Here is a 20,446-nt window from a genome sequence, read left to right on the forward strand (position 1 = left end):
TTACGGCTATCGCTTCTAGGTTTGTATTTATTCTAATTTGTGTTGCTTGTAGATTCTTTGAGACGTAAATGGCTACGCCGCCACTCGCAACTTGTACATTTCGGTTTTTAACGAATTCATTGTATCCCCTCATTTTGTGGACATTTTCGTCTCGGAAGTGAGTTTCTTGTAGACACAATATGTCCAGAGAATGGAGGGCTATGATATGCTGTAGCATATTTAAACGGGTATAGTACCCATTTAAGTTCCACTGGAGTAATGACTCGAATGTATTTATTGGGTATCTTGAGATGTATTTGAGATATCAGATTGGGTATCACTTAAATCTTGGGATTGCTTTAGTAATTTCTTTTTTAGCCTTGTGACACGAGTTTTTAGCTTCTTAGTGTTTGCGTGAGGATGTAGTTCTTCTAACATATCTATTAGTTTTGGAATATCTTCTGTGAAGTCTTCCGCAATGCTAAGAACATCCCTCGATCCGTATGTATTTTCTAGGAGCTGTTTAAGCTGATGGCTGTTGATTATGAAGTGAGGAGAATGAGAGTCGATATAGTTTATAATAGATTCAGTAAGTTCTATTTCTGGATCTGATGTATTAGATTTGGGTTTTTTGTTTTTCTGAACGACTGTTTGGGGAAGAGAGAAGGTAGAAGTATTGGGTGGCATTTGTTCTTCTGGAGTGGCTGGGGTCATATCTTCAGCTGTTCGTTTTGTTGCGGATGAAGTTGTTGACTTAGTAGTTTTGTCCGAGGTTGGGATATTTTCAGATTGAGCAGTGTGATCTGGATTTGTTACCAGATTGGATGTGATCAAAGCAGTATTGGCGACGTTTGCACAATTTTCTACTACTGAGGAACTTTCGGGTAGAATATTATTTATTGAGTGGGAATTTAAGTCATTAGGAGATGTTTCATCCGGTTGAGATATTGACGAGATTGGAACATTATGTGTGAGTTGTGATGATTGTTGGGAATGTGGGTTAATATTGCCCGAAGGGCATTGGGATGCAACATGACCCGATAATTTGCAGGTGAAGCAGCGTTGACTGTCTAGGGCTAAAAAGATATGATATGATAGATTATCATGTGTTATTTCTAAGAATTCGGGGATGGTAATATCTGGGGAAGGAGCGATATACACCTGTCTTCTGAAGCTGAGTATGTGTTGGTATTCTGGATTTGATGCACCTATTCTAAGAAAGTTTATTGGAGAAACTAATTTTAATCCAATATTTTCCAGTAAGGTTACAAGAGTTTCGTGTGGGATCGTTGGGCTTACATTCGATAATACTAGTCTGTCTGCTGGTGAAATTAGACGTCTTGCTTTGATGACTTCATTATTGACAACAATTTGACCATGATTAGTTAAAAACTCATCAACCAGTGATTTATTGGTTAGATAAACACATATTCTGTTGTGTGAAATTCTGCTACAGAAAATTATGTTTATTGGTTTTACCAGAGGTCCCAATTGGAGAAGATAATCTTGAAGTTTTGCTCCCTGAATGGAGCCGAAGATAAGTGCCTGGTCTTTGTTAGGATACTTGTAGATATTTTTTGAGACAGTGCTTGCATAAGATGTGTTGGAGGTATTCATATTATTTAAATTATTATCTGGGTGAGTGTTGGTGGATGAAGATTGATTTGTAAATGTTGGTTGTGACATTTTATTTAAAATATTCAAATTTGCTAAGTTATTTTGTTAAATATAATTATTGTCCAAAACATTTTTCCCAGGCCGACCCTGCCTTTTGTTGTTAAAAATTCTTTATTTCGCTAGGCGAGTTTTTACTAGCTAATTACTTTTCAGTCTTTTGTATCTGATATGTAACTTCAATCAGCCTAACAAAAATCGTCTGGATGCAGTTAATATTAAAAATTTACTCACAGTTGCTGTTCTTGGTATTTTATGTCACTGCACTAGTAAAACTTAACTATTAAAAAGATATATTTTTTTGTTTTTATAATATTTATAGTAATAAAATAATAAGAAGTCTTCTGTCAATTTGATCTTTTAATCTAACACTGAAAAAATAGTAGGCTGTCGACACTTTATAACATTCTTAACAGGAAACCTGATCAAAAAACGGATGACAGTGATAAGTTGTCAAATGTTTTTTACTTTTAACAATTTATCGTAAAATTCGTATAATTTATATTATAAAACTGTAAAAACATAAAAACTAATTACATCATTACCGATCGCATGAGGTCAATAACGAATCGTATTGCCATCAAACTACCGGTCCCTGGGGACCGGTGATGCACAGTTCTGTGGTTCAGATATTAATGCAGTCAAGATGTTTCACTGGATAGACCTCAATTTAGCACAAGAATGGAGACATGTCATCTGACTGACTACCTTTTTTTAAGGAGATAATAACCGCTAAACCTATTTTTTAAATTAATTTATTAATAATATAATAGTACTGTATACATAATATGTTAATTATAAGGTATAGTGTTGCCAAAAATGGGTCTTGGTCTTGCAGTCTTGGTCTTGCTCTTGCATTTTCGCAAGATCAAGACCAAGACCAAGACCGCCTAATTTTAGCAAGATCAAGACCAAGAATGAGCCTGCAAGATTTGAGCGAGAACACGATTAACCCTGCGAGACTCTTGCGTCTTGCATTTAGGACCGAGTGTTATTTAAGTAGTATAATATTTCGGGTAAGTATATGCTTAGATGTATAGAGATTCTATGAGACGCAAAAAAATATGTAAAAAAAAATTTGTAACATTGGACTTATGCGCATTACGGACAAAACCATAAGCATGCATAGCGAATAAAAATATCGATTAAAAGAAAATTTGCCACATTTGATACGTACTCAGGGGTCATAAGTACCATGTACAATGTAAAAATAAAACATTTTGAACAATCTTTCCCAGCAGACGATTTCTTCGCTCTGAAATTAATTGTCCAGATTTTGATAATAGCCGCCAAAACATTTTAAAAATATATTATGTCCTCTTAGCTTAGCTGATAAGAAATATAATATTACAAATTTTAGCGGCCTAAGTTAATAGACTAAACACTGTTTGTTCTGAGTGTGCGATATCAGTTAAACAAACCGAAATTTGCTGAAAATGAGCGGCTATTTTCGACTAACTATCAAACAACAGTCTATTTTTATTATATTTTAACATAATGAACAATAAGTTTCTTTCTTTGATATGCAATTCTTTTGGTATTTATGACACCGACGCATGTCGCGTTGTTAATCCCGAAACAGATTATGTTACCTTTTCAGTTTTCGGTATGCTTATCTTTGATAAAGAAATTTAAACTCATCATTCTTTTTAATCGCGCAGCAGACTACAAACAAAAAATTAACAGTTTAAATTTCATTGACACTTTCGCATTTAAAACTTAAAGATGAAGTCTCTATTTGCATGCTTTTTTAAATTACTTTAATCATTGTAGTATTAATGTTTTCAAAAGTAACGAGACAAATTAACAGATAATTCCGGCAGTCCTATAAACAAAATACCGAAATATTTAAAGTAACGAAGTAACGGTATAGGGTATGGGACTATTGGACTAGAGAAAGTAACAATATCCTACTTAGAGTGTTGGATACTTTGGATAGTAACGAGTATAAAGAATTGTATTATGTATTTTGTATTAATTCTTGGTCAAAAAAATTAATATAAAGATAAAGTAAAAGTAACGTCATAGCAATTGCATACTGTTCTGTAATTTAATTTGCATTGTATTTTATTTTTTATTTAAGTAAATGGCAAAATTGCACTCTTTTATTCCATTTCATATAAGGTGAGGATCGATCAATCCCTTTCTAGACTGATGATGGTCTTTGAAATACAGTCAACTTTATGTCATTAATTTGGTTTTTTGTATTTTATCCGTGTTTTAGCACATGTAAGCTTATTAAATACACACGTTTATTAAGAAACAGAGTGACTCCCGTGGACCATGGATAGCTCAGTTAGTTAGAGCATAGGCACGGATCGCTTAGATCGTGGGTTAACACCTTACCCAATGTCAGTTTAGACATTTATTTATTTTATTGGTCATTACTATGGCTATGTTAATTCAAGATTAAAATGTACCTACTCTGTTACAGTGCAGGTGCCGGTGGAGGATGGCCTCTATGCGCAGTATTGTAGTTGGTGTATGAGAGAGAAAGTATTCGAGGCAATGAAATAACAAATAATAAGGTATCAATTGTTATTTCATGATTTCAAACACTTTCTCTCTCTTACACCGACTATAATACTACGAATAGACGTCATCCCCCACCGGCACTTTTAGAATATGTGAAATGTACGTTGTCCTAAGATCTAAAGTAACGCTTAACAAATAAATAGCAATAGGCTAATGGGTAACTGCGAGACTTGCAAGACTCTTGCTACAAGACCAAGACCGAGAGTGCAAGACCAAGACCAAGACCAAGACCAGGTGTATTGGCGCAAGACCAAGACCAAGACTATCTAAGTCTCGTATTGGCCTTGCATTTGGGCAACACCAATAAGGTAGAGTAAATAAATTTGAAATATGTTTAAAAGTGGAAAGATTATTGAAAGTAACTCATATAAGCGCTTAAAATGCGTAGTTTTTGATTTAACGTTACAGAAAAAAAAAGGAAATACTTCAAATATCAATTTTTTGTGAGACGATCCAAACGCTAAAAAATAGTCCAACTAAAACAGATATGAAGAAAACAACTTAAACTGATACTATAAAAAATGTTATGGTAGGGGAGCCCAAGCGGGGATTTTTGCAGTCACTCGAGCGCGTCAGATTAGCATATGGTGAGAAACCTGGTACCCTGCAGATGTAACTCTACTATATATTGGCTCTTAACACAGGGGAGTTCGTTAAGGGGGGCCCGAAAAAAAAAATCTACCCTTAAAAAAACTCGAAATTGTCAGATTAAGATAAGGTAGGTTAAGTACATGCAAACGAGTGTATATTTCAAAAATCTGACGATTTGAGCCGGGCGTAAGGAAATGGGTGAGCCCCAAATTTTCACAAGAAAAAACCGAATATTTCACGAAATGAATGACAGATCGAAAAACTAAAAAATATATGCTCAATATTTTTTTAAAATCTATCGAATGATACCAAACATGACTTCTCACGGAGAAGGGTGGGGGGTAAATTTAATATTTTAAATACGAATCCCGTGATATTTCGCGCAGTGAACATCAGATCGAAAAACTGTAAAATACACTTATTCAATATTTTTGAAAAATCTGTCGAAAGGCACCAAACACGACCCCCATGGATGTGGGGTGAGGGGTTACTTTAAAATCTTAAATAGGAACCCTTACTTTTTATTGCAGATTTGGATTCCTTACGTAAAAATAAGTAACTTTTATTCGAAACATTTTTTCGAATTATGGATAGATGTCGCTATAATCGGAAAAAACGATTGTTGGAAATGGAAAATTAAATTAAAAAATGGCAAGCGCCCACTAAAATGGAAAACTTTACTTAACTTTTTTTGGTTTTAGGACCTACTGTTTACAACCCAATAGGTCCCCAAAGCGCTCGAGTGACTGCACATTTAGCATACTTTGCTCCCCTACCATTATATACTACAAGTATTTATCGTAATCAACTTAGTCACACGAACAGAGACATGCCGCCTGACAGACTAGTAGGTCTGGATCCCGCGTATGAAAAAAAGTTGATTAATAGCAAGCTGAAAATTTGTTAATAGCTTAAGGGTGTCTAGTCGGACAAACTTTGATATATGGGAACAGGGGAAGTTTTAATTGTGGAACAGGTTAAAAATTTGGAACGGCCAGCCCACGAAAACGTCACATGTATTTTGTCCCACAGAACTTTAAATTGATTTGTTACCCTTTCATTAAACTCTCATGCAAAAATCTGACTGATATTTATCACCTGTCATAATTCCTGTCATTTGACATGTTCTACGTGTTCCACTCATTATAGTGCCCATTTGGTGATAAATAGCAGCCTGATTTTTGCATGAGAGTTTAATGAAAGGGTAACAAATTAATTGGAAGTTCTGTCGGACAAAATACATGTGACGTTTTCGTGGTCTGACCATTAAAAATTTTTAACCTGTTCCACAGTTAAAACTTCCCCTATCCCAGTGTTCCCATATATCAAAGTGTGTCCGACTAGACACCCTTAAGCTACTAACAAATTTTCAGCTTGCTATTACTCAACTTTTTTTCATACGCGGGATTCAGACCTATAGTAAAAACTGAATTTTTATGATAACTCTGCAAGGAGTGAAAATTTATCCTTCCAAATCTGGCAACTAATGGCGACTGCTAAACCACCAATAGTAATAGGAATAAATAAGGCTTGATTCCGATGGGTGGAGTTGTTCGCAATAATCTTTAGAATATGTTTATGCTACAGTCTGTCAAACGGCACCTCTCCAGTTAAGGGTTAAATTAATAGGTAGATAAATTTTTCTTTATTTGCTTCTAGACTGGAAAATTAGAAAACGAGTGGAATTATATTTTTAATTCTCAAAGACTTTCACTAGCGTTTACAAAATATAGATTATTGTATCTGGAGATTACAGAGCATGGTGTACGAGAATTAAATGTATCACAAACATCGGAGTAAAAATAAAACACAGCGGTTACAAACCTGGAATTAAATCTACGGAAATTAGTCCAGTCAGGTTAGACGAATAACATGCCTAACCTTGCATTGCGAGCTGCTCAAATTTTATTTTTCCAATCTTTGGGGGAGGGGGTCAACAGTAGTGTAAATCTAAAATCTGGACGTAAAAATTCCGCCGTTGCGTTAGCCGCCATATTGATGTTACACCAGAACCATTTTGCTCAATATCTCCGCCATTTTCAACTTTTCGACAAAAGTATAACAAATAAGATTATTGAAAATGTAATTTTCTATAATTTATTTTATGACAATTTTTTCGTGCAGTCAATATTTTCCGAGTAATGGCGGAAAATAGTAACAGTTAGAGCATAGTTTTTGAATTATCTCGTTTATTTTTAATTTTACGATAAAAATGTACCTATACAAAAATAGAGACATAATTTTGATTTTTTTTGATAAAATCAATAATGAAGGTAGTACGTATGCGGTAAAGGCGCGAGGGTAAGACCTGTATGGTTTTACAGCAATTGTTTTTGTTTAATATCTCGGCCATTTTCAACTTTTTGACAAAAAGGATAAGAACTGAAACTGTTGCAATTGAGATTTCCTACAATTTTTCGAGAGAACCAGTGTCGGATCTACGAGGGGGAGAATGGGTAAATTCGCCTCAACAGGGTCCAAAATTTAAAAAAAAATTGTTAAAATATAAAAAATACATTAGCTGACATGAAACTTAAAATATCGACAGACAAATTCAACCAATAAACCCGCTACTTAATGAAATCAAGTGACCTTAATGTATATAAGTTATTATTTATTTCTTTTATGTAGTTTGTTTGGTGTTTCATTGGAAGTTTAAAAAATTTGATAAAATATAATTTTCTCTATTTTTGTCTCTATTTTGTTGTATTTCTCTATTATTGTATTAATTGACAATTCAATAATTATGCTTCCCCACCACTTCCATTATTTTCCACTTTAACTCGAAAGATATTGATCGCATAAAAAAATTGTGAAAAAAAATTGTAGAAAATCGCATTTCCAACAATTTTAGTTCCTACCATTTTTGTCGAAAAGTTAATGGCGTAGATACAAAAAGTTGTATTAAGCAACAACGGATCTCCTTTAAAATCAATATGGCGACTAACGCAACGGCGGAATTCAGTAACGATATTAAATTCACACTACTATTGACTTCCCCTAAAGGATAGAATTATAAAATTTGGGGCAGCTCAGAAAAAAGATTCATTTCAAAACTTATTCTCTCCCCACGCCTTTTTAATATTTTCCCGCTTAACTCGGAAAATATCAACCGCATGAAAAAAATTGTTTAAAAGAAACTGTAGGTAATCACATTTGGAACAATTTTAGTTGTGGCAATTTTTTTTATTGAAAATGGCGTATATGTATATTGAACAAAAACAATTATTGCTATAAAATCAATCAGGTCTTACGGTCGCGCCTTTACCGCATACGTACCACACCCTAGTTTAGTTATGGTGGAGAGTCCAGTTCTTAACCCTGCTGGTTTTTCAGGTTGTTTGCTTAGTGGCTCTTCTACTAGGTTTCGGATAGGTTTCGGAATATTTTTGAGTATATTCTCCCTGTTATTGATATTACTGCTATTCACCTATAATTTGCTGGATCAGGTTTTGTGCCTTTTTATTATGAATTGTAGTGATGTAGATATCTTTACTTTTCCGAAAAGTTTTCGCTGCGTCCATAATATATTTTATATAAGCTGCTAAGTACTTCATACAGTTTCTTTGAACCACATTGTATTAGCTCTGATTATATTCCTCCTGGATTTGTGGATTTTTTAAATTCCATCCGCAACTCTGCATCTCTCACCACTCACCTCCTTTAACTTCTATTTGTTGATTAGTGTTCAACTTTTTTCTTTTTTCTCGTTTTACCTTTCTTTATTTAACGCTTTATAGTATAGTATAACTAGACCCAAACCCAGACATCCAAAGTGAAAGTTATCCTCTAACACCAAATTGTTCTATATGGTCCACATAATGTTCAGAAAAAAGTCACCATTTTGAGCGTCGGGTTTGGGGGGGAGAGGGGGGAGAAATCGGTAAATTCGTAGTTTTTTACGTTTTTCGTAAATATTTCTAAATCTATACGATTTAGCATAAATAACCTTCTATACAAAAATGTTCTACATTAAATTTTAAATAAAAAAGGTCCTATGCATAATCCTTCTAAAATGAACGGTTTCGAAGTTACGGACGTAGAATAGTATAATTGGTCCAAAAAAAGGCCTAACCTAAACATCCAAAGTAAAAGTTTTCCTTCAGCACCAAATTGTTCTATATGGTCCACATATTGATCAGTTAAAAGTTACACCATTTTGAGCGTCCAGTTTGGGGGGGAGATGGGGGAGAAATCGGTAAATTAGTAGTTTTTTAAAGATTTTCGTCAATATTTCTAAAACTATGCATTAGCATAAACAATTTTCTATACAAAAATGTTCTACATAAAATTTAAAACAAAAAAGGTCCTATACATAATTGTTACAAAATCAACGGTTCCAGAGTTACGGAGGGTGAAAGTGGAGGTTTTCGATACTTTTTATATTTTGTGGGCAATTTCCTACTGATTTTCTTTAACAGGATTGGGTTTTATAAATTAAATTTGCTATTTCAGTAGCCGATGGTATGTTAGTGATAAGCCCTTGAAGATACGTCAACCTCACCACCAAAAATCATCATCAATTGCCCAAAAAATATAAAAAGTATCGAAAACCTCCACTTTTCACCCTCCGTAACTCTGGAACCGTTGATTTTATAACAATTATGTATAAGACCTTTTTTGTTTTAAATTTTATGTAGAATATTGTTTACGCTAAAGCATAGTTTTAGAAATATTGACGAAAAACTTAAAAAAACTACTAATTTACCGACTTCTCCTCCATCTTTTCTCCAAACCGGACGCTCAAAATGGTGTAACTTTTTACTGAACCATATGTGGACCATATAGAACAATTTGGTGTTGGAGGAAAACTTTTATATTTGATGTCTGGGTTAGGCCTTTTTTTTTGGACCAATTATACTATACTACCTCTGTAACTTTGGTACTGTTCATTTTAGAAGATTATGCATTGGAGCTTTTTGATTTCAAATTTAATGTAGAACATTTTTGTATAAAAGGTTGTTCATACTAAACCACATAGTTTTAGAAATATTGACGAAAAACGCAAAAAACTACGAATTTACCGATTTGTCCCCCCTCTCCTCCCCAAACCCGACGCTCAAAATGGTGTGACTTTTTTCTGAACATTATGTGGACCATATAGAACAATTTGGTGTTGAAGGATAACTTTCACTTTGGATGTCTATGTTATGCAATCTTATGGATCAATCTTATCATACTATTATCAGTTTCCTCTTTTTCTTTATTTTCTTCGATTTCCTTATCCCGCTCATAGGGTTTTTTGTTTATGAATCTTCTGCTCCTAAAGCTATTCTGTCTTTTTGAGCCATTTTTTATGCTCCTATTCTACGGTCGTCGACTTCAGAGCTTTGTTCAATTGTTGTATTATTCTCCAGGAATAGAGCCGAAGTTGTTACAGAAATAACTACGGATCAATAAATGTTTACTATTTGAACAAGAATTTTTTGCTCCATTAAAAATTTTTTAATTAGTTGCAGGTTGCAGGTGCAATGATAATATCTATTCATCAAACCTAATTATTTTCATAGTTTCTAGTTATAATTAGCGAAAAATTAAAATAGAGTAAAATAATGGCTATTAACATGCTAGCATTAAATGAAGTTTTATTTATTCCCTAATGAAGTTTGCCCACTCTATAAAAATTCATAACTGTGAGAAATTTGCATGCGTTGAAACCGCGGCGTCTGCATGAATCGTGACTGCATCGCCGCCTCCACATCTATCCATAATCGCGGATAGCGGTGGCGTGTGTTTACATCCAACTCTTCACGCAAAGGTGAACAATTGATACCTTTACTGAACACGTACCTGTTCCTACATGGCAATTAGAGGTGTGACAATTAAAGGAAGGTTGATCGGGGAAAAATAACGAAACTAATACGAGTAAAAGTTACTAAAATATGGTTGAATGCTTGAGTATATGAATTTTACAAACAAAAAGATGTTATCGAGCACAGCTCTTTATTAAATTTTTTCCAAGTACTTTTGCTCTTAGAGTATTTTCAGGGGCATCTGCAATAAGCCAAAAAACTATTGTAGTAATAGATAAAGTGGCAAAACTTCGACAAGAAATCGAATGTAATGTTTAGTACAAAATTATAACGTAGTATCCAGGATATCCAGTAAAATCATAAATATTCACATTAGACCAGGGCGGATCTGTTTTGAGGTGGATGTGAGAGGTGGCATTCGGATTTTTGCAGATAAAGTTAGGTAAAAACTTCAATAACTATAATTGACTTATGCTCCTTCTCAAATATGCCCGGAACATTAATAAAAAAATTTATATACTTAAAAATTTCGAAAAAAATCGATTTTTTCTAATTTTATTGTTTATAACTTTAAGACGATTCATTTGGGAACAAAGTCGTAGGAAAAGAAAGTAAAGAATTGAATTTTGTATAATATACGACTTTATTGCGGATCAGTAAAAATTTACGAAATTATATGTAACTGATATGGTAATTTGACTCGGCTGCTGGTAAATACCGAGAACTAGTCATGCGTCACAGAGTGATTCACTCAGTCGGCAAAAGCTGTGAGGATATCAAAAAAACGATCCACCCATAGAACTACCTAGCTGTGGATGGTATAAATAAATATAACTGACAAATAAATAGTTTAGATGAAAAAATGGCCTGTGCGTCTAACTAGCGTTGCATACGATATTATTATACGAAGATATAGTAGAGACATGGAGATCGTATTGCAGGGACCTACCTAAACATGATCCACGCCAAGAACCTGTTAACCAATTCTCTGACGAAGTGGAAGAAGAGCCTGATATACTTGAAAATGAAGTAAGACTCGCGATCAGTAAGCTCAAATATAATAAAGCACCAGGTCCAGATATGGTAACAGCCGAAATGCTCAAAGCCACAGAAGATACTAGACAAGGCGAAAACGGCGGGTTCGCTGGGAAAAATATTCCCATGAGATTTTTTTGCATAATTTCGTGAAACATCCCAGAATAAGGTTCAAGAAGTCGCCCACGTGAAAAGTGGGCCAAATTTTTTTTGACAATTTTTTTTTAATCAAATTGTAAAAATCAATATTTTTGGCCCGGACAATTTTTTTGTAGGTTTTCTGGACCATTCTGGATAAAAAAAGGTATCTTATAATTTTTCTCTAAAGTTGATCGTTTTCGAGTTATAAGCAATTTAAAATTGAAAAAATCGAAAAATGACGATTTTCAAGGCTTAATAACTCGGTTAAAAGTTATTATTTTGAAAGTCAGAAAGTGACTAAATCAAAGTTTAATGCCACCCCTACAAGATCACGAAGAAATTTTTGTCATTATTCTATTACTAAGCTGTTATTTTTAAGTAATAATATTGAGCGCCATGCACGTGGTAGCCGGCCGTAAATTTCGAGTGCGAGAGAGATGCCACTCCGGCAGTCCAATTGTGCATATTACTTGCACTCACATTTACAGCCGCCTACCACGTGCATGGCGCTCAATATTATTACTTAAAAATAACAGCGTAATAATAAATAAATTACAAAAATTTCTTCGGGATCTTGTAGGGGGGCATTATACTTTGATTTGGCCACTTTCTGACTTTCATAATAATAACTTTTAACCGAGTTATTAAGCCTTGAAAATCGCCATTTTTCGTTTTTTTTCAATTTTAAATTGCTTATAACTCGAAAATTTAGTTTCATCAGTAGAATTTAGGAAGGGGTAACAATTCACTTTCTCCTGTCGTCGCTTCTGGTAGTAGCCAGAAACGATTATTTAACATAATTTAGTAGAGTGTACAGTGCCTACACTTTTTGCCAAGTAATACAAGGATATGTCAAATTATTTTAAAGTATTGTTTTTTTAATAATTTATTCTTTATTTAAAACTTTAAGAACTATGTGTGCCCTTTAATAACTATCTTAAGCCCCTTAAGAACTATCCTTATGATACTTGTTAAAAAGTGTAGGTACTGTACATCCTACTAAACTATGTTAAATAATCGTTTCTGGCTACTACTACGTGGCGTAGAATTTGGGAAGGGTCAACCATTCACGTTCCCCCGTCGTACGTCTCTGGTAGTAGCCAGAAACGTTTGTTTAACATAATTTAGTAGGGTGGACAATACCAGCACCACTTATCATATTTCGTGTTGTTGTCCCATGCCTGTCAGGAAATATTAAAAAATAAATAAAATACAAGTTCAGTTTTGACACCCTCTACTTCAGTTATTATTCAAGGAAAAAGAAGCATAGGAAGACGCAAAATATCGTGGCTACGCAACCTGAGAGAAGGGTACGGATGCACATCAAACGAACTTTTCAGAGCAGCCGTCTCCAAAGTCCGAATAGCTATGATGAGTGCCAACCTCCGTCGCGGAGATGGCACTTGAAGAAGAAGATTTCAGTTATTATCAACTTTTGTACTAAGGTAAGTTAACTTAAATCGACCTATTTTAACCTCAGGAATCTGAGGTTAAGCTATGGCCCATTCTTTAGCTAACACCCTGTATAGTAGTCATGCGCTTCTTCTTACTAGGACAATATAAATATACCTTGCGTTTATTTTCTTTAGGTCAGCGACGTTCAATCTCTTCCCAAATTTTGAGGCAACCCTAAACAGTGCTTAAAACTGAAAGGTGGACCATCGTAAAATTTAAGACGTACCTCAAAAAATCTAATAAGCAAATACACTAATAAATAAACAATAAACACCCCCACCACCTGTTAAATCAAGACTAAAGAAACAGCTACTGAGGAGTGTATGGGCATAAGTTACGCGATTGAACCCGAACTGCGACGAAAACGGAGTGGAGTCGTCAAATTTACGAGTGTCCACAGTACCGGCGATAGGGTATAAGGCGCCCGCCTGCAAAAAAAGCATAGTCGTCCTTTGGTTTCTTTTAAATTAGTATTTTGTATAGCACCGGCAGAAAAAAAGCTCATTTTGGCGCCCCTGAAACAGGGGCGCCCGCTGGCAGTGCATCCCTTGCAGGCCTGTTATCGCCGGCCGTGAGTGTCCTCCTTTCTAAGGTTAAAAAAATTAGCATTATTATCTGATTTGACATCAAACATCCAATTTCTCATACACAGTATTGTTCTTAGACAGTGTTTACATAAAAAAGGACAGACTAACATCGAACGTTCAAATTTCGAGTCGTACATATTTTTCAAACAATACTGCACAATCTACACCAGTCACACATGTTAAGTAGCTAACGAATGATTAAAAAGATAATAAAATCTGCCGCAAATTATTAGATCAACTCGTTACAGCGTTATCACTGTGTGGATTCACCCTTACGGTTTTAAAACGGCATCAAAATTTTCCTTGGCGTTTTGCCAAGTAATGTTTGGCGGTAATCTGGTTGAAACAGTTTCCGAATTTTCTAAACTTTACACTTTATTAACTAAGAATTGTACAAATAATTTTGCTGTCAAAATTTAATAAATTACAATAACCAATAATTTTTTATAATTATCGTTATTGGTTTAATTAAAACCTCTGGTGTTTTGGTAATCCAGTTGTGGGACATTTTTTAACTGGAAAATTAGGCGGACGGTGCTCCTGCATATTTTTGTTTACTTATTGTTTAACACATTGCGTGCCACGTCGCTCATATATGAGAGACATATAATATGTTCTTTTAGGGGCCACGACGCTCATTTTTGATATACACGTACGATTGACTTTGATTGCCGTGGATATGCCGTGCCCCCCCGAGAATATATCCCGATTAAGGCGTGGCACTCAATGTGTTAACCCTGCAGTCGTCGCTATATGAAATTTTCTCTCACGGTTTCAGAAAATTGCGCACAACTTTTTTTCTGGGAAATTCTACGCGCTGAGGTTCCTTCTAGTCTCCTATCTATCCTTTCTCGACAATCTAATAGGCTCGTCCGCTCAGATACTCACTCAGGTGATATAGTATCACCAGATTGAGTCAATGCGCTTCATGTGAGAGATTCTCTCATCGAGCGACCACCGGCGCCACCAACTGTGTATAAAAATTAATTTTATTTTCTCACTTAAAACCTGAAATAATGTAATTTATTATATTTCTCTAGATACGATTTGTCTAGGGGCGATATGCGGATCCGATCATACTTTACTCGTAGCTAAAGTAAAGCTTAAACTTAAAGCTCCCAACAAACGAAATGAGACAAATAGGATAGAACTAAGAAAGAAGGACGACCCATGATACAATAACCCAGTTATTGTATCATGAGGACGACCTGCTTCAGAAAGTACATAAAATATTGCCCTCTATTCATAACGGAACATCACAAGAAATATGGGAGACTTTTAAACATTGTGTAACAACACCAATTTATCATCCAAAGATAAATAATCCTGTGAAAGGGAAACACTGGATAACAGATGAAACCATTCAAATCATTGAGAATAGAAGAAATAAAAATGTATACCATTTTTATCCAGTTGCAATGAGAAGGTAAAACAATCTTACTTTTCAATTAGAATACGGAGTGCAGTCCAGTCCCTTGAATCGCAATTTTCGGCTCTTATTGGAGCCTTCATCGGAATGAACGTAGGCACTGTTCTCCATATTTTAACTGATTCGTATCGAGAGGTTTTCCCACCCATTGCAACTGAAGTGATGATAGTAGGTGGCTAGCGCCATCTGGCATTGACAGCCGAAGTAGTTTTCAATCCTAATAGTAAATTATTAATATTGAAAATATTAAAAATATTACTAAAAGATTTTTAAATTGAAAACTTATTGGTACACTTTCCTGGTGACACCTACAAGACTTCTACAATTTGCAAGTCAAATGGATGCTGCAGTGAAGTCCTTCCCTCTCGTCTTCACTGCAGCATCCATTTGACTTGCAAATTGTAGAAGTCTTGGAGGTGTCACCAGGAAAGTGTACCAATAAGTTTTCAACACCTGTTGAATATAAGACAGATAATCGAAAAATCTAGGGAATTCAATATTCCACTGTACATATGCATTATAGATTATCGTAAGGCGTCCGACAGGATCAAGTGGAGACATTTATGGCGAATACTAAAAGAAGTAGGCGTACCCCAACACCTTATTTCGCTTATAACTGAACTATACGAACACACTACTGGATCAGTTAAGGTGTTTGACACACTTTCAAACGAATTTCATCCAGAACGGGGTGTCAGACAGGGATGTATATTATCTCCACAATTATTGAATATACATAATATATATGGAGAGCAAACTATGAAAAGAGCACTTAAAGGATGGGAAGAAGGCATCTCAATAAATCGTCATAAAATAAACAACCCTCGTTTCGCAGATGACACAGCAAATAGTCAAGCAGAGCTGATTGATCTTATACGACTGGTTAAAAACACCACGTTTTATTGTTACACGCGGTACACGCCACGTTTTATTGTTTAGGATTTGCCCTATTCATCAAGATGTACAATAAGACGTAGCGTGAAAACCGGTCTTTAGAGATCGTCATATATGTAATGATGTATGTAAAGTTACCAAATGAATAAAATGAATAGAAATTGGATTGAAATAATTATTTGAATAAAAATAACAAACATGTGACGGTTAGAACGTTACAGACTCTGCAGAATTTTCATTAACATCTCTATACTGAGCTTATGCGTAGTTGTTCCGCAAATATCACACACGATCATATTAGTAGGTGTGCGTACGTATGTGACTCTGCAAATGTATCATGTATGTATTTTCGTGCTCGTATGAAGGGTGAGGGCAAAAAATATGTTTCCGGCTCGAAACAGGTCTTGCCGGTTTGTGACATAAAGTTGCCAGGGCGAGTGTAAATCATATTACGTTGCTATCAAAGCGACGCGCGACGGCGTTTCATTTTTATGATGATAACATGTATTCATTAACATTAACATCTATTATGTGCTTCTGCTAGACCAAATTGTCATAACTTTATCTAACATACTTTGCTGCTGGAATCTTTAATAGGCGAGGCAATGAAGCATTTTTTTATACATCATGGAATGAAGTAAACACTTAATGTTGTGTATAGGTAAATTAATTTATTAAACTTCTTAAAATTTATCCACAAGGGAATGGAAGTACAAAACGTTCTCGGTCAAACTGGCCATCATCAGTGTAAACCTGGAAATAAGTGAACTACTTACCACAGCTATTTCTCAGTCGAAATTATTATTTTTAGTTAGTTGGTTTGATTTAGATGAGCATGAGACATGACAGTTGACATAAAACACTAGATAACTATAGAGAGTATAATGTCAACAAAATTTTAAGTCCCTTTTTACATACAAATATTAATTTTGATTTCAATAGTTTATAAGAACAAAAGTAAGTAATTAATTAAAAAATATAAACCAGAACCAGCTGTTTCCTTCACATAAATATAAAAATCATTGTATTTTAGTCCCCTTTTTAGACCCCTTAACCCAATCTAAATTGTACCTTGTTCTTTCTTGTTTTCTCCCATAAAATAAAATAAAATCTATTACCGTCCTTATTTCCTTCCATAAAAAAAATCATTTGCCTGGATAAACACACTGCAATCTTCCTTAAATTTTGTCAAAATGTCAAAAGGTTAAACGTCAAATATCGAACTTCTAAATAAATCTGCCCAATGTATTATTTCCAATATACTGAATAAATGTAAATCTGGTAAATAAATGTACTTCTATTACTTCTTTAAAGCCTCAGGATCGATAAATACATACAATTTTGTACTACCGGAACACCCTTTAACATACAAAAGGGTCTATTACACGACTCTCAGCCTGGCCATTAATAAACATCGAATTAATCTCTAGAGGATTTTCCAAGACAAATCTTTACGTGCCCCAAATTTCCAGCACATCAACGGATACTTCAATAAGAGAATTCCCAGTACATCCCACCAAAGGATTGAAAAAGTACCATTTCAATTAAAAAAAACTGGGAATCCAAATCGCCGACCAGGCTTCAAGTGCTTTCTCAAAAATGTTTATTGAAAAGAATGAACTTTGTTGATTTTCTAACAAGGCGTTTAAAACAAAAAACTCTACAACAAAAATCTTCTCTCACTGACTCACACAAAAAGCATATACATCCAAACATACAAATTATACATCCTCCAAGGACAAAATAATCGGTTATAAACAACCAAAACTCAACAAACGTTACTACTAAATTTTCAACCGTAATAACTCCACCTTTCCTTCCGGAAAGAAAATTAAGTTTCTTTGAATTGAATCCCAAAAAAACTTTTTACACAAATACATACTATGTTACACTATCTACATCAGAATCCGATTCAACGTGGCTATCAGAGTTCTGTGGGTGAGGTTTCAAGTCTTTCACATGCCAGTGACCAATAGACTTACCATTATGTACAATAACCAACTTTACGCTTTACTCTAAAAGGTCCAACAAATCTATCAGCAAACTTAGATGTAAAATAATTAGCTTTATCAGAAAGAACATAGTTCTTTTTCCAAACTAAATCATTTTCCTTAAAATGAACATCTCTTCTTCTTAAATTATATATCTCTCTGGTGTTATCCGAAGCTTTATCAATCCGCTTCTTAACCCAGTCTCTCAACTTATTCATATTTTTAGAACGATCATAAACAGGTTGTTTATTTTCTTCATTCCCTATTTTTAGATGATATTCACTTCCATGAGTCATCATCGCACAACCAAAATTAATGAAATATGGTGTTTGACCTGTCACCTCATGTTTGGCAGTTCTAATAGCACAACCTAGTTCAGGTAAATTAACATCCCACAACCTATGACTATCTTTAATATAAGCCATCAACATGGTTTTCATGATACGATTAATTCGTTCAGTAGGGTTTGGATGAGGGGTAAAATTTGGAGTAAAAAGAAATCTGATTCCAAACTCTTGACAAAAAGATCTTAGAATATTACCTTTTAACTGACTTCCATTATCACATTTTAAGACTCTGGGAACACCAAACAAAAGAAATACATTTTCTTTTAATATTTTACTTATAGAAGTGGCAGTTGCCTTTCTCAGAGGGAATAAAAGAGGAAATTTACTGAACTTATCAGTAACTACCAAAATCCAAGTATTACCAGCTGAACTTCTGGGCAATGGTCCAAATAAATCCATACTGATGATCTCCCAAGGCTTTGTGGGTTCGACAGCCTGTCCCATATGGCCTGCAGCACTTTTCTGCTCAGGCTTTGTCCTTAAACAAACCTCACATTTCCTTATATATTTGGTAATGTCCATTTTCATAAAAGGCCAATAGAAAATGCGAGATACACGATGAAATGTTTTGTAGATACCTAAATGACCTGAAACACAAGAATCATGACACCTCTGAAGTATCTTATCTCGAAAATCTTTTGGAACTACAAGTTTCCAATATTCACAATCATCTCTCAAACTCGGAAAATCTTGATCAATATGTTTATACAACTTATTATTTGCAAGTCTCCATCTGACAAATTTTAAAGGATTTTTATTTACATTATTACACATTTTCTTATACCATTTATCACTGGTAGAAGGAAAATCATATTCGTCATATTCGGGGTTTATTGCTCCAACATTACTTATTTCTACAGAATTTATCATATGTACACTATCAACAGGTAGTTCTAAAGCTCGCGAAAGGGTGTCAGTAACTATGTGATCCTTACCGTTGCGATGCAGTACTTCATAGTCAAACTGTTGCAGACGTAAGGCCCATCTACCAAGTCGTCCTTGAGAGTCCTTCAAATTGTCCAACCATAACAACGAGTAGCAATCAGTGATTACATAGAACTTATAACTATCTAGATAAGCTCGTAAAGTTTCACACGCCCACAAAACACAGAGGCATTCACGCTCAACACTGCTATAGTTTCTCTCGGCTCTATTTAGAGTTCTAGACAAATAACAAATTACATGTTCAGTTTCATCATACTTTTGAGTAAGGACAGCTCCAAGACCATACGCTGACGCATCAGTTTGTACGTAGAAAGGTTTGTCAAAATTAGGACTAGACAAAATAGGTGCTGAGACAAGAGCGTCTTTAATACTCTGAAAAGCTTCCTCACAAGCTTTGTCCCAAACGAACTTCTTGTTCTTTTGTAATAATCTACACAAAGGTGAAATAAGATCTGAATAACTATTTACAAACTTACGATACCATCCTATAACTCCAAGGACTCTTCTGACTTCAGTGACATTGGTGGGTCGTGGAAGATTCACAATGGCCTCTACTTTTGCCGGATCTACAGACAGACCACTAGAGTTAACAACATAACCCAAGTATTTAAGTTCTGACACACAGAAAGAACATATTTCTTTATTAAGTGTCAAATTGGCTTTTTTCAATCTGGCAAAGATTTCTGTCAAGACTTCGACATGTTTATCGTAAGCTGACGTAGCCAGACATATATCATCTAAGTACACAAAAACATACTCAGAGAGTTCAGGACCTAATAGATTATCTACTAATCTTTGAAACGTAGCTGGAGCGTTGTGCAATCCGAAAGGCATACGACAATACTGGAAAAGTCCACGCCCTGGCACAGTAAACGCCGTGTACTGCTTGCTCTCTTCAGTAAGACCCACCTGCCAATAGGCACTCTTAATGTCCATTGTTGACAAATAGCTAGCTCCACCTAACTTACTTAAAATGCTATTTATATAGGGTAAAGGATAAGCATCACGCTCAGTAATACGATTTACTTTACTAAAATCAACGCAAAAACGCCATTCTCCATTCTTTTTAGGTACCAACAACACTGGTGAA

The sequence above is a fragment of the Diabrotica virgifera genome, chromosome 5 (genome assembly GCF_917563875.1).
Source record: "Diabrotica virgifera virgifera chromosome 5, PGI_DIABVI_V3a".
NCBI classification, from domain to species: Eukaryota; Metazoa; Arthropoda; class Insecta; order Coleoptera; family Chrysomelidae; genus Diabrotica; species Diabrotica virgifera.